At 37.2% G+C, this 14,017-nt stretch overlaps 1 pseudogene; it reads right to left on the reverse strand.

Annotated features, from left to right (window-relative positions):
- Positions 1-10,886: 10,886 nt before the first annotated feature.
- LOC107458816 (40S ribosomal protein SA-like) lies at positions 10,887-13,396 on the reverse strand (annotated as a pseudogene).
- Between the last annotated feature and the right edge of the window lie 621 nt (positions 13,397-14,017).

A 14,017-nucleotide genomic window follows, 5' to 3' on the forward strand; every position in this document is an offset into this window, starting at 1 on the left:
AGCGTTGGAAAGTAGACATCCAGGGCTTTCCAGCAATATATAATAGTTCATACTTTATTCGAAGAAAGACGACGTAACTTGGCGTTGAACGCCAAGTACACGCTGCTGTCTGGAGTTAAACGCCAGAAAAACGTCATGATCCGGAGTTGAACGCCCAAAATACGTCATAACCTGGAGTTTGACGCCAAGAAATGCCTCTACTCGTGGATTGATCAAGCTCAGCCCAAGCATACACCAAGTGGGCCCCGGAAGTGAATTTATGCATCAATTACTTACTCATGTAAACCCTAGGAGCTAGTCTAGTATATATAGGACATTTATCTATTGTATTAGACATCTTTTGACCACTTTAAGTCCTGGATCATTCGGTCACTTGATCATGGAGAGGGCTGGCCATTCGGCCATGCCTGAACCTCTTACTTATGTATTTTCAACGGTGGAGTTTCTGCACACCATAGATTAAGGGTGTGGAGCTCTGCTGTACCTCAAGTATTAATGAAGTTCTATTTTCTTTTATTCAAATCTCTCTTATTCTTATTCCAAGATATTCATTTGTACCCAAGAACATGATGAATGTTATGAGTCAGATTACCCTAATTATCATTCTCACTTATGAACGCGCGTGATTGACAACCACTTCCGTTCTACATGAAACAGAGATTGAATGCGTATCTCTTAGATTTCCCAACAGAATATTCGTGGTATAAGCTAGATGGATGGCGGCATTTATGAGGATCCGGAAAGTCTCACCTTGTCTGTGGTATTCCGAGTAGGATCCTGGGAATCCGGAAAGTCTAACCTTGTCTGTGGTATTCCGAGTAGGATTCCGGTAATGAATGACTGTGACGTGCTTCAAACTTGTAACCTGCTGGGCGTTAGTGACAGACGCAAAAGAATCAAGGGATTCTATTCCAGTAGGAGCGGGAACCAACCAGTGATTAGCCGTACTGTGACAGAGTGCGTGAGCATTAGTTTTCACTGCGAGGATGGGATATAGCCATCAGCCATGGGTGATGCCTCCAGACGATTAGCCGTGCAACTGACAATCGCATAGGATCATTTTCCCGAGAGGATGAAAGTAGCCACAGTTGATGGTGAACCCCTACACAAAGCTTGCCATGGAAAGGAGTAAGAAGGATTGAGTAGAAGCAGTAGGAGAGCAGGCGTCCTTGAGCTCTACAGCATCTCCATTCCCACCAATGAATCTGCATAAGTATTCTATCCCTTTTATTATTCCTTTTTATTTATTATTTATTCCAATAATCACAATTCCCCTTTAATCTGCCTAACTGTGATTTGCAAGGTGACCATAGCTTGCTTCATACCAACAATCTCTGTGGGATCGACCCTTACTCACGTAAGGTTTATTACTTGGACGACCCAGTACACTTGCTGGTTAGTTGAACGGAGTTGTGTCCACTCGTGCCAATTTCTAAAATCCAATTACAATGAATAAGATCACAATTTCGTCCACCAGGATCCATAAGCCAAGTTATGACCTGCCGAAGTTTAGTCAAAAACTGGTTTTTACCTGAAATTTACCAAATCTCTAAGTTTCAAAACACACAAACAAAACCCAATTTTTACCATTCTAAAATCAATATCAAGCATTTCTATACTATACTAAATAGTCTCTAGCCTTTCCAACATCTAAACATTATTCAAACTCCCATTTCTCAAACCTTATTCAACAATTCCCATTATGCTCATTCCAAACTTATACCATCATCAATCAATATCACACCACCAATACGATACCCAATCATAAATATCAATAATCTCCAACCTCAAAATCACCAAGCCTCATAAATACCAACAAATATTAATCCTCGCAACATCAACAATCGAATTCTATCTTACAGTCAACTAACCTAAGTTTTCAGGATATATTATATTTTAATTACGAAAAACCAAAACCATACCTTGGCAAATTCCTTTCTAATGCTCGGAACACTACAAATTATCATCATTTTGCAAATACCCAAATTCCTATGCCTCTTTCAAATAGAAATTCAACAACAATTGTCCAACCTCAAGCTTTTAACACCGCCAATTGACCACAAATTCCATGAATTTGCCTCCATAACGTATAATTTAATCTAATATCACATATACATCACTAAATCAACACCCCATTTTCTATATGAATAATTTCAAGAGGGTTAGAAGTTTCTCATCTTACCAACGAAAGCTAGGGATAACACCCAGCAAATTCACAAAGCTAATTTTCTCCTAAACACAAAATTTAACAAATTCTCAACATTAAAGCTCAACAAATTTCAAAACTATAGGAAGAGTAGATGGGTGAGAAAATGTGACTTACCAACTAAATTGTTCAGTGAATTTTGTAGAGAATTTCAAGACGAACGCGTGGCTTCTGATGGCTCGTCAATCGGAGCTCCAGATTAAAAGTTACAAGGGTTTGAAGTTGGATTTGAATTTTGGGGTTAGGTTTCCATGGCCATTCTCTTCTTCAGTGTTCTTCCAAGGAAAATAATGGGAGATGAAGGCTGAGTTGGCTTATATACATGTATGTGAGTTGGCTTGGGCTTACTTGGACTTGGTTCGCTCAGTTTAGTCCGTTGGTCTAACTTTAGGCCAAAACTTTTAAAATTAGTACCAAAATTCATATTTTAATTACTTCTACTCTATTAAACTATAAAATTTAATTTTTTTAATTTTTTAAAATAATAATTAATTTGTTAGCTAATTATTTATTAATTACCCAATGTTTACAACTCCACCACCATCCCCTGCAGCGGAGCTATACAATGACCCCTGGGGAAAGATCAATGGACTAGAGATTCTTGAGGGCTTTGGACCATCATCATCATCATCATTGTGAGAGGATAACTCGTAGGCATGAGTTGATCAGATGATGGCAGATATGTACTTTATTTTGTTTTAGATAGGAGAGGAAGAATCTGTTGGGGAGGCAAGCTACAGTAACATCACAGGTGTGTCAGAGTGACTCTCTCCCCCTCTCTCTACTTCAATGTAGTGCTTCTTTCAGCTACCCGAGATCTTTGGCTAGTAGTAGTAGTAGTAGCAGTAGTAGTAATCGTAGCTTTTACCCTGGCCTTAAATAGGTTTTTTAAAGGGATGGTATCTTTTGTACATATTTCTATATAAGTTATAATCGGTCCCTGAATAGGGTAGATCTTGTGTGAGCCGGGCCTGTTAATATAAGTATCGAAGTCTGTAAATATTTAATATAAATAAGCAATGATGTATTTCTGTATGAACTATGGTGATATAATAAACAACCGAGCATTTGGACATATATGTATGATATTACTATGCTTTCTATATTTGTATGCTTCATATATTAATTGTCTAACTCATATTTATGCCGTTATATCTGGCTGACAAGCGATCTCGATAAGCGATACATGCTTATATCTATATATTTAATATATGATCTACAGTGCCTAAGGTAAGCCGAATAGTAGCACCTGGCCACTAATCTTGGTCATGACGTACTAGAAATTGGTCGTTACAATAAATACCAAGATGAAACAAGAATATTTACTAAAATACTCTTAGTTTAAAGAAAATATTGTTAAAGTTTCAGTTTCTGCCTCCAGAAATTTCAGTCACTTGTAACTCCACTTTCTGGAAGTACTGAAGGAACTAAAATTTTACTTCTCGGGACTAAAATTTTAATTCTAGTCTCTAGCCGTCAAATACAATACTGAGTCTCAACCCTCCAGTCTTAGTTCTAGCCCCTAGAAACAAACACTACCTTATGGAGATAAATGATAGGAACTCATAACAACATTTTCTCCTTTATTTTAGTCTTTCAACTCCATGCCTCTTGAAAGGGATTTATCATTTAATCTTTTTGTCTTTCTAATTTGGTCCAATGCATGGCATTTCTATTTCTCTTTTTGATAATGAAACGGGACTAATACCCAACCAGAAAGGAAAACTAAACTATGAGACCAGGAAAGGAGACTCCCCCAACATCATCACTAATCAAAACTCTAACCTCATTCAGAATTTGAAAGAAAATATGGAGACCCAAAGGAAGATCTTGACCTTTCTGTTTCATTTCTCAAAATTAAAAAATATCATTTTAGACATTAGGGATGCTCTAAAGTACACATAAATCTGTTAATGTGTATTATGTCATTGATCAAAAGACCTTCAAAATATAGCTTCGAATCTAAAAACGCTTATGCTTTGTTGATTGGAACCACTTGGTGCACAAAATCACAATCACACTTTTGTAATTCCGCACAACTAACCAGCAAGTGCACTGGGTCGTCCAAGTAATACCTTACGTGAGTAAGGGTCGATCCCACGGAGATTGTTGGCTTGAAGCAAGCTATGGTTATCTTGTAACTCTTAGTCAGGATATCAATAATTCTCAGATTTAATTGTAAAGAGTAAAAGAGCATGAAATAAATACTTGTTTTGCAGTAATGGAAAATAGGTTGAGGTTTTGGAGATGCTCTATCTTCTGAATCTCTACTTTCCTACTGTCTTCTTCTTCAAGCACGCAATGCTCCTTCCATGGCAAGCTATATGTTGGGTTTCACTGTTGTCAATGGCTACCTCCCATCCTCTCAGTGAAAATGTTCAATGCGCTCTGTCATAGCACGGCTATTCATCTGTCGGTTCTCGATCATGTCGGAATAGAATCCAGTGATTCTTTTGCGTCTGTCACTAACACCCCACAATCGCGAGTTTGAAGCTCGTCACAGTCATTCAATCCTTGAATCATACTCAGAATACCACAGACAAGGTTTAGACCTTCCAGATTCTCAAGAATGCCGCCATCAATTCTAGCTTATACCACGAAGATTCTGATTAAGGAATCCAAGAGATATCCACTCAATCTAGGGTAGAACGGAGGTGGTTGTCAGGCACACGTTCATAGGTAAGAATGATGAATAGTGTCACGACTCATCACATTCATCAAGTTTAGGAACAAGTGATATCTTAGAATAGAAGCAAGCGTGATTGAATGAAAAAAATAGTAGTTGCATTAATCCATCAAGACACAACAGAGCTCCTCACCCCCAACCATGGGGTTTAGAGACTCATGCCGTAGAAGATACAATGTGAAATGTGTATTGTGTCATGAGGTACAGATACAATAGCAAAAATTCCTATTTATGGTGAACTAGTAACCTAGGGTTTACAAGAATGAGTAAATGACGTAAAAATCTACTTCTGGGGTCCACTTGGTGTGTGCTTGGGCTGAGCATTGAAGCTTTCATGTGTAGAGACTTTTCCTAGAGTTAAACGCCAGCTTTTGTGCCAGTTTGGGCGTTTAACTCCAACTTTTGTGCCAGTTCCGGCGTTAAACACCGGGAATTCTGAATCTGATTTGAAACGCCGGTTTGGGCCATCAATTCTTGGGCAAAGTATGGACTATTATATATTGCTGTTAAGCCCAGGATGTCTGCTTTCCAATGCAATTGAGAGCGCGCCAACTGGGCTTCTGTAGCTCTAGAAAATCCACTTCGAGTATAGGGAGGTCAGAATCCAACAGCATCTGCAGTCCTTTTTCAGCCTCTGAATCAGATTTTTGCTCAGGTCCCTCAATTTCAGCTACTAAAAACAGTGCCAAAAAGCGTATAAATTATCCGCTCATCAACCACTGAATTGGAAAAGGCTATCATTGGGTGCAATTAGGGATATCAATGGGGCAGGATGGGGTTGGGGATGCCTCACTGCTCCCATTCCCGAACCCCAAAATCCTCACTGTCCCCGCCTTGATCCCTATCGTGGAGGATAATTAAGCCCTATCCCCATTCCCCACGGAGACCCTATTCCCAGAGGGATCTCATTTTCTGTCACAATTTCCATTGAAAATTTTGAAAAAAAAATCAAATAAGCATAATAGATCAAATTGGATTATTTTAAACAAAATTAGCATAGAATTGAGGTTTAGCACAACTCTAAAGCTAGCTCATATAATTGATTAACTAAGTTTTTTAGTAAAATACTAACTTCCAACCAATAATTATTTGAAAAAAGACCAGAAATAACATAAAACTGACATGTTATCCAAGCAGAGTAAAACAGAAAATGACAGACTAAAGTAGAGCAAATCAACCAGGTGAAGTAAAGCAGAGTAGAACAATGCAGACCAGGAATAGTCACACCAAGCATATAACCAGCAGAGAAAAAACACTAAAACAGACATCAATGGATCGAAGCCAAGCATAACGATGCAGATTTGGAACAACGACTTACCAGGAATGAAAACACGACCCAACAGAGAACAGAATGACGATGAGAGAGGGAGCACATCAATTCAGATCAGAACGTGATGGAGTTTGCTGTGAGGATTAAGGATTAAGGATGAGGTTCATTAAGATTGAAGGGTGCGGGGTTAAGACCAGGCTGGCAAGCGTTGAAGCCTTGAAGGTAAAATTAATGAATTATAAATTATTATGCAGGCATAATAAAATGCACATGAAAATTATTTCATAAAACAAGCTTTGTCTAAATTCAAAATTTTGAATTTTAAATTTTAAATCCACAAAAACAATTCAAAAAAATTATTATGATTTAAACGAATGCTTTGTTACTAGGGTTGCCGTCTGCTTTGCACTGCTAGGATTAGGAGAAATCCTAAGTGAGTTTTCTTGACTCTTGTGAGTGCCTTTTGTTGAAAACTGGGAGCATCTTTTGCCTTTCAGAGTCTTGATATGCGTGCAATTGAAGAAGAGAATGAGGTATTGAGGTTTGAGGACGATGAAATTCAAGAGAGCATTGAGAAGTGCAATAGGAGTTTGATTGGAAGGTTAGTGGTGGATCAAAAACTTAGTTCTGGAACGTTGGAGGCAGCTCTCTATGCAATATGGAGGCAACCAAAGGGCTTTCGGGTGATGGACCATTGGGGAAATCTATTCCAATTCTTTTTCAGCAATGAAGTGGATATGCTTAGGGTGGGAAAAGGAGGATCGTGGTTGTTCAAGAACTATATTTTGCATCTCAAACGTTGCAGAGAAGATAATCCAATTCATGAGAAAGAATTTTCATGCGTTCTAATATGGATCTAACTATGGGGTTTATTGGAAAAATGTAAAAGTAAAGAACTCGGTAGAAGGATTGGAGGATCGTTATGACAAGTTTTGGATGCGGACCTATTTGTGATATGGTGGAAGGAAGATCGTATAATTAAGCTACTAGTACAGCTTGATGTTACCAAACCTTTGCGTAGAATTATGAAAATTTCAGGCAACAATAACCAAATTCTGGAGGTGCAGTTCAAATACGAAAAAGTTGGCAATTTCCTGTCGCTATTGTGGAAGAATTGCACGTGAAATTTGAGCTTGCAATGGTTATTTAGAAAATTCCATAGTAGGAAAACTAAAAGAGGAAGAATGGGGGACGTGGATCAGAGTGAATCAATTTGGTCGAAGAGTTGAGAGGACAAGGAGAATAACAACCCAAACCATAATTTCAGCACCGACACACAAGATCCTAGATACAAAAAACCAACTCCGGTATGTCTCATTCAAGGTTTTGCCAATCTTTTAGTAAATGATAGGAGCTTGCAAGCTAGGCTAGAAGAAGAAGAAGTTCAAAGTGTGAATAAGGCGTTGCTGCTAAGCGATTCGGGGAAAACAAAATCTGAAGCTAGAGGAGCTTTGGAGGAAATACGAAAGGGAAAAGAGGAACAAACATATCAGTTCTATCATAATAAATTAGTTGGCACCTTTTCAATTGGGTTGTGTGAAGGGGAAAGGAGAGGTTTGCAGAAGAAGTTGAATTTAAAGAAATTGGTTAAAAGAGGGAAAAACCACAAATCTGTGATAGGTGCTAAAAGAATTATAACAGAGGTGGAAGGAAATTCAGCAACCAAGAAGTAGTGTTTGAAGGACAGTGAGACAGCTACAACGAGGGAGGCACCACCCAAAATTGGGCACCCAAAGAGGTATGAAGATGCTGTCGTGGAACTGTCGGGGTTTGGAAAAACCCCTGACAGTTCACAACATACAAGGGATTAATAAATCCCATTCCCCTGAGGTGTTGTTATTGTGCGAAAGTAAAAACATCGCCTCGAATACGGAGAGAGTTCTAAGGAGAGTCGGATTTAATTCACTCTACATGGTAAATCCTATTGGTCAATTTGTAGGTTTAGCATTGGCATGGAAGGAGGGAGTAAGTATTCAGGTCTTACACTGGAAGAATTTTTCGATTCACTTTGAACTAGAGATTCAGCAAAGTAACTTGAGGTGGGAGGTTTTTGCGGTCTATTTGCACACGGATGAAACTATTAGAGAGGAACAATACTCAAAGTTATTATAATTTATTGAGAATGGTGGAGACCAAATTATACTTATGGGAGGCTTTAACGCTATTAAAGCTCATCATGAGAAGGAAGGGGGCAAACCTAAATGGGCATCATTCGTAATGAGTTTTAATGACTTTATTAATGCGGGAGGGTTGGTGGATTTGGGTTACAAAGTTGATAAGTTGACATGGTCGAATAGGCAATTTGGTGGCAATTTTATCAAAGAAAGGTTGGATAAAGTGCTGGTGTCAATGCGATGGAGGGCAAAATTTCTAAATGGCTATGTTAAGCACCTAAAGGACATGGGTTCGGATCACAAGCTACTTCTTGTTGATTCGAATAGGAAGGTGAGGAGAACGAAAAGAAGATTCTAATTTCAAGAGAGATGGTGTGAGTATGAAGATGTGGTGAAATTAATTAGGCATACTTGGGCGCTAGACATGAGAGGTTCACCTATGTTTACACTGGCTAGGAAGCTCAAGGCAACTAGACATTGCATAGTGGAGTGGCAGCAAAATTCTTCATCTAATTCTAAAAAGAAAATTCAGGAAATTAAGGAAAAAATAAAAGAGGAGGCATTTAATGGCAATCAAGCTAACGGAACAGCTATCAGAGCATGGGAGGCTGAATTAGAAGATGCACTTGAGTTAGAAGAATGATATTGGAAGGAAAAATCTCGAGTCGAGTGGCTGAAATGGGAAGATTGCAATACAAAATTTTTTCATTCCAAATTTCACACTAGGAGTAGAAGAAATAAGGTGCAAGAGTTAGAAGATGCAGAAGGGAATGTAGCCACCAGCGCTAAAGGCATTGCATTAACAGCCCAACAATACTTTGAAGAGCTCTTTACATCAAGTAATCCAAGAGACCCAGCAACCAAAATTGAAGGTATCCCAAAAAAATCAATGCTGCCACCAACCGTGCACTAACTAGACCGATCACAAAAAAAGAAGTGAAAGATGTTGTTTTCTCTATAAATGCTTTTTCGGTCTTGGGAGAAGATGGATTCACTACGAAATTCTTTCAATTTTTCTGGGAAACGATTAAAGGATATGTTTTTCAAGCAGCTAGAAATTTTTTCTCAGGAGGTAAAATCCTAAAATCTCTTAATCATACTCATATTTGCCTTATTTCAAAGGATCCAAATGCAAAATCCATGAAACAGATTCGTCCTATAAGCTTGAGTAGTATTTTTTATAAAGTCTTATGAAAGATTCTAGTGCACAGGCTTCAATTTGTGACGAATAGACTCATAATTGATACACATAATGCTTTTATTAAAGGACGGGTGATTATTGATAACGTTTTAATTGCTCATAAATTTATGCATTTTTTAAAGAATATGAGATACGATGATTATGAATTAGCTCTAAAACTAGACATGAGTAAGGCATATGATAGGGTGGAGTGGAGTTTCGTTTGGGAGGTTATGAGGAAGTTGGATATTTGCAGGAGATGGATGGAATGGATTCAGGAACTGGTGACGATGGTTTCATACTCTATTACTGTGGATGGTCAGCCTCATGATTTTTTTAAGCCATGTAGAGGGATGCGTCAAGGCGACCCTCTTTCCTCCTATCTATTTTTATTTTGCACAAAGGGATTGTCCCATCTGCTCCACAGAGGAGAACAGAGACTGGAGATTACAGGATTGAAACTTAATCAAAGGTGTCCTAAAGTCTGCCATCTATTTTTCGCAAATGATTCAATTTTATTCAGCAAAGCTACAGAGGAAAGGTGCCAAAATCTGCTTCGGATCTTACAAGTTTATGAAGATATTAGCGGTTAAGCAGTAAATCTAGATAAAATTCTCAGTATTTTTCAACAGAAATACCCCTGTGGGAATTTGTGATCATCTATCACACATCTTACATGTCTCTCACATTGGCAACCAGAACAAGTATCTTGGACTACTAACGTTTATTCAAGGATCTAAAAGAGCTACATTTTCGTATATCAAGGATAAAGTGAGTCATAATTTGCAACACTGGAAGAAGGCTTTGCTATCCTCAAGTGGCCGAAAAGTACTAATAACAGTGGTTGCAACGGCAGTTCCAATCTATACTCTGTGATGTTTTAAACTACCAGAGACGCTCTTTGATGAAATTCAAAAGCTCATGCTCCAATTTTGGTGGGGACAGCAAGGCTCAGAAAGAAGGATGCACTGAATAGGATGGAGAATTTCTTGTAGACCTAAATCTCAAGGAGGTCTTAACTTCAAAGATCTTAAATCCTTACCTTGCAATGATAGTAAAGCAAGGGGTGGAGACTAATAACTAAGCCACACTCTCTTATTTATAAAGTGTATAAGAATAAATATTTCAAGTTCTCAAGTTTTTTAAAGGCAGAGGCCAGGAACAATCCATCTTGGGAATGGCAAAGTGTTTTGGAGAGTCGAAAAGTGCTAGAAAAAGAAATCCTATGGAAAATTGGCAGAGGCAGTACAATTAGGATTCAGGAAGACCTATGTCGTTGGAAATTGATTAGATATGCGACATTTTCTTACAGTTATTAAATGATAGATTATTGTCCATAGTATGAACAGTTTAAAATTTTATTCTTACATAGCAAGTTTGAATTTCAATTAAAGATGGGGCATCCGAAAAATTGAGATAATAGGTCAAAACATGCAAAATGTGATCTTTTAAGGTTATCCCGACATATTCTTTTGTCTCAGCAAACTTCAGTACCATTAGCGCTCGCAACGGAATAATTAAATTGTTGAAACAAACCAAGTATCAGTATGCTAAATCAAAATTTTACAACTTCAAATATCAAACCAGGTAATGATGCATCTATCCTAAATAAAAGAAAATCCCATACTCATCCTATTCCCAACCAGTGGGAGCAACGGCTCCGGGTGCCGGAACGGAAGGCTGAGGAGCTGGAACCGGTTCCCAATCACCTGCAGCTGCAGCTATAAAAAGAACTTAGGTCAAACAAATTGTCATCTTACATTTTTTTAACAAGACTATGTTAAAGCTATAAGAGTTTCTACCATTTCGAGGGAGAACCTTTGAAACACAAGAACATATTAAAAGCTTGATGCAACAACTATTACGCATCCAATTTATTAGGAAAAAGGAGGGAGAACAAATACGGACGTAAAGAGAATAACAATACAACCAATCAAACTGAAATTAAACCACACAAATCACTAGCATATAACCACAGATCCAAAGTTGAATAAGTTATTCTTACAAGCATCTGGGGCCCAATCAGCAGGCGCAGCTGCAATAGGTTGTTGTGGAACTGCCTCGGGCCAGGGTTGTTCTGTGACAACCGCCCATTCACCATCAGCTGTGGGGAAACCGGCAATGCCAGCAGCACCGAAGTCTTGAATGGCATATTCTGGGGCAGCTGGTGCTTCCTCCTCCTCTTGTTGCTTGGCCTCCTCAGGTTCTCTATAGAAGAATAGATCCACCTACACATGAAAAGTTGACATAAATTATCTAATATTGGAAGGTTACCACAAAATAATATTACTATCTTACAAGAAAATATGAATTTTTAGACACTTGCACGTACTGAAAGAACACTTGTTCTGAATCAAGTGCAAAGTAACAATAGTTACATTCATAAGAGCAGAAATAAGTTTTTACCATCACATCCCATTTAAGCCCTGGACGAATAATACCCCTCATCTGCAAAACCATCCTTGCTAATAGCCAAAAAAGACAACCAATACTGTGCTTCCCCTTATTATTGGCAGGTTAATCGGCTGCACAAAAATGGAAAAACAAAAATGAGATCAACTAATAGCAGGATTTCAAAGCCCCATGAAAACATTGGTAGTTAAAAGTGAAAACATATTATATATACAACATTACATCCTCAACACAACCAAAAAACTCTTTGAACATCTAATGTGGTACCTGATGATCAGTCCTTGGATCAGTCAGAATGAGAAGGCGAGGCTCGTTATAGGATGTCTGCATCTGATTAGTGAATGTTCCAGGAGTGTGCCTTCCAGCAATCGCATTTGCACCGGTGTATTGGGCAAATTTCAAGACTGCCCTCTGACCATATGGCCTAGCAGACTGAACAATGATATCCTGCGGGTTCTCGATGGCGACAATAATCCTAGCAGCAAGTTGGAGCTTCTCCCATGTCTTGCCAAGGTTAATTATGTAAATACCTGGTAATAGGAAATACTAAAAATAAAAAAAAGATAAAATGCGTGCTTTATTCAGTACAATGTACAAACGAAAGAAGAGTAAATTGACAAAAGTACACATAAAAGAGTTTGGGATGGACAAAAATACCTACTAAAGATTCGTGAATACAAAAGTATTCTTCAGATATTGTTTTCGATAGTCAAAAGTGTCATCCTGTTAATGAGGTTTGATATTTACAAATCTTTAATGTGTACTTTTGTCCATGAAAAACAATCTTTGGGTGTACTTTTATATTTATAAATCATAGCCTGTATTTTTATCCACCCCAAACTCTTTCACGTGTACTTTGTATATTTATTACTGAATTTGAATGATTATAGTCATCTTAAGGTTTGATAAATTTTGGAACAGAAGTTACCCGTTTATAACAAGCTAATAAAAAGCACATAACAAAAAACAGAACCCTATAGACATGAAAAGATAAATAAATAAACCGAAAAGAAAATTCACGAATGAGCAAGGAATATATAGACACAGAATAAATAAATAAATTTCTACACAGATCTCTGTGTATTTAATATGAGCAGACGAATATCAGAATAAACCCAAGATATAACGTTATAAAATTAAAATGCCCTTCAAATTCACCACAATCGACTCACGCTTCAATCATATTCATATTCACAACCAAAAAAGTAACCGAGAAAATAAGAAAAAATTATCAAAAGAAGAGTATTTTACCATCATTGCGGCGTTTGAAGACATAGCGTTCCATCTGGAAGTCGCAGTTTTTGGTTCCCAAATGCACCTCAGCCGCAAGCATCATCTGGATGTCTTGCTCCTTCTGAGAGAGCTGGCGCGGCGCAGCAGCGGTTGTGGTGGCGGCGGAAGTGGCCATAGTTGCGGTGGAGATTTGGTCTCTTGAGAAGATTTGGAAACGCTTGAAGGTCCAAGTAGTAGTAGTGGCAGCGGCGAGAGGAAGAAGGTTTGACGAGTGAGGGTTTGGAGAGGCACTTCTGTTTCTCTCACATTAGATCAGTCGACCATAATTTATATATACAAATATAATTACGATTGAAATTATAATTTTAAATTATTTTTTTAAAATTAATTTAAATTATACTAATTTGATTAATAAAAAAATAACATGTTATATATATTTATTTTTTTTTAATTTAGTGTTAATTGAATTAATTTTAAAATAATTATTAATCGATTTTAATAATTTATTTTTTTTAATAAATCAGACATATATACTGAATATGATCATAAATAATATAGTAATAGTTAAATTCATCAATAAATATATTGGTTATCATCACACTATAAAACAAATTAAATATAAAGGCTATTAGCACTTATAAATCTATAAAATCGTACTGTCTTTGATTCGCGTACAAGGGTTTACTTATCAAACAAACTTAAAATATGAACAAAAATATTTATAAATTGGACATAGCATCACTTGAAAGAATAATGACAAATGTCGTCTTATTCTTGTCAAATTTGGATGAGACTTTTCATAACCTTATATATTAATTTTGTTAAATAATTATATATATATATATATATATATATATATATTACGGTAGTTTTTCTTAATATATATACATATACATATATAATTCTATACATATAC

This window comes from Arachis duranensis, chromosome 7 (genome assembly GCF_000817695.3).
Source record: "Arachis duranensis cultivar V14167 chromosome 7, aradu.V14167.gnm2.J7QH, whole genome shotgun sequence".
Classification (NCBI taxonomy): Eukaryota; Viridiplantae; Streptophyta; class Magnoliopsida; order Fabales; family Fabaceae; genus Arachis; species Arachis duranensis.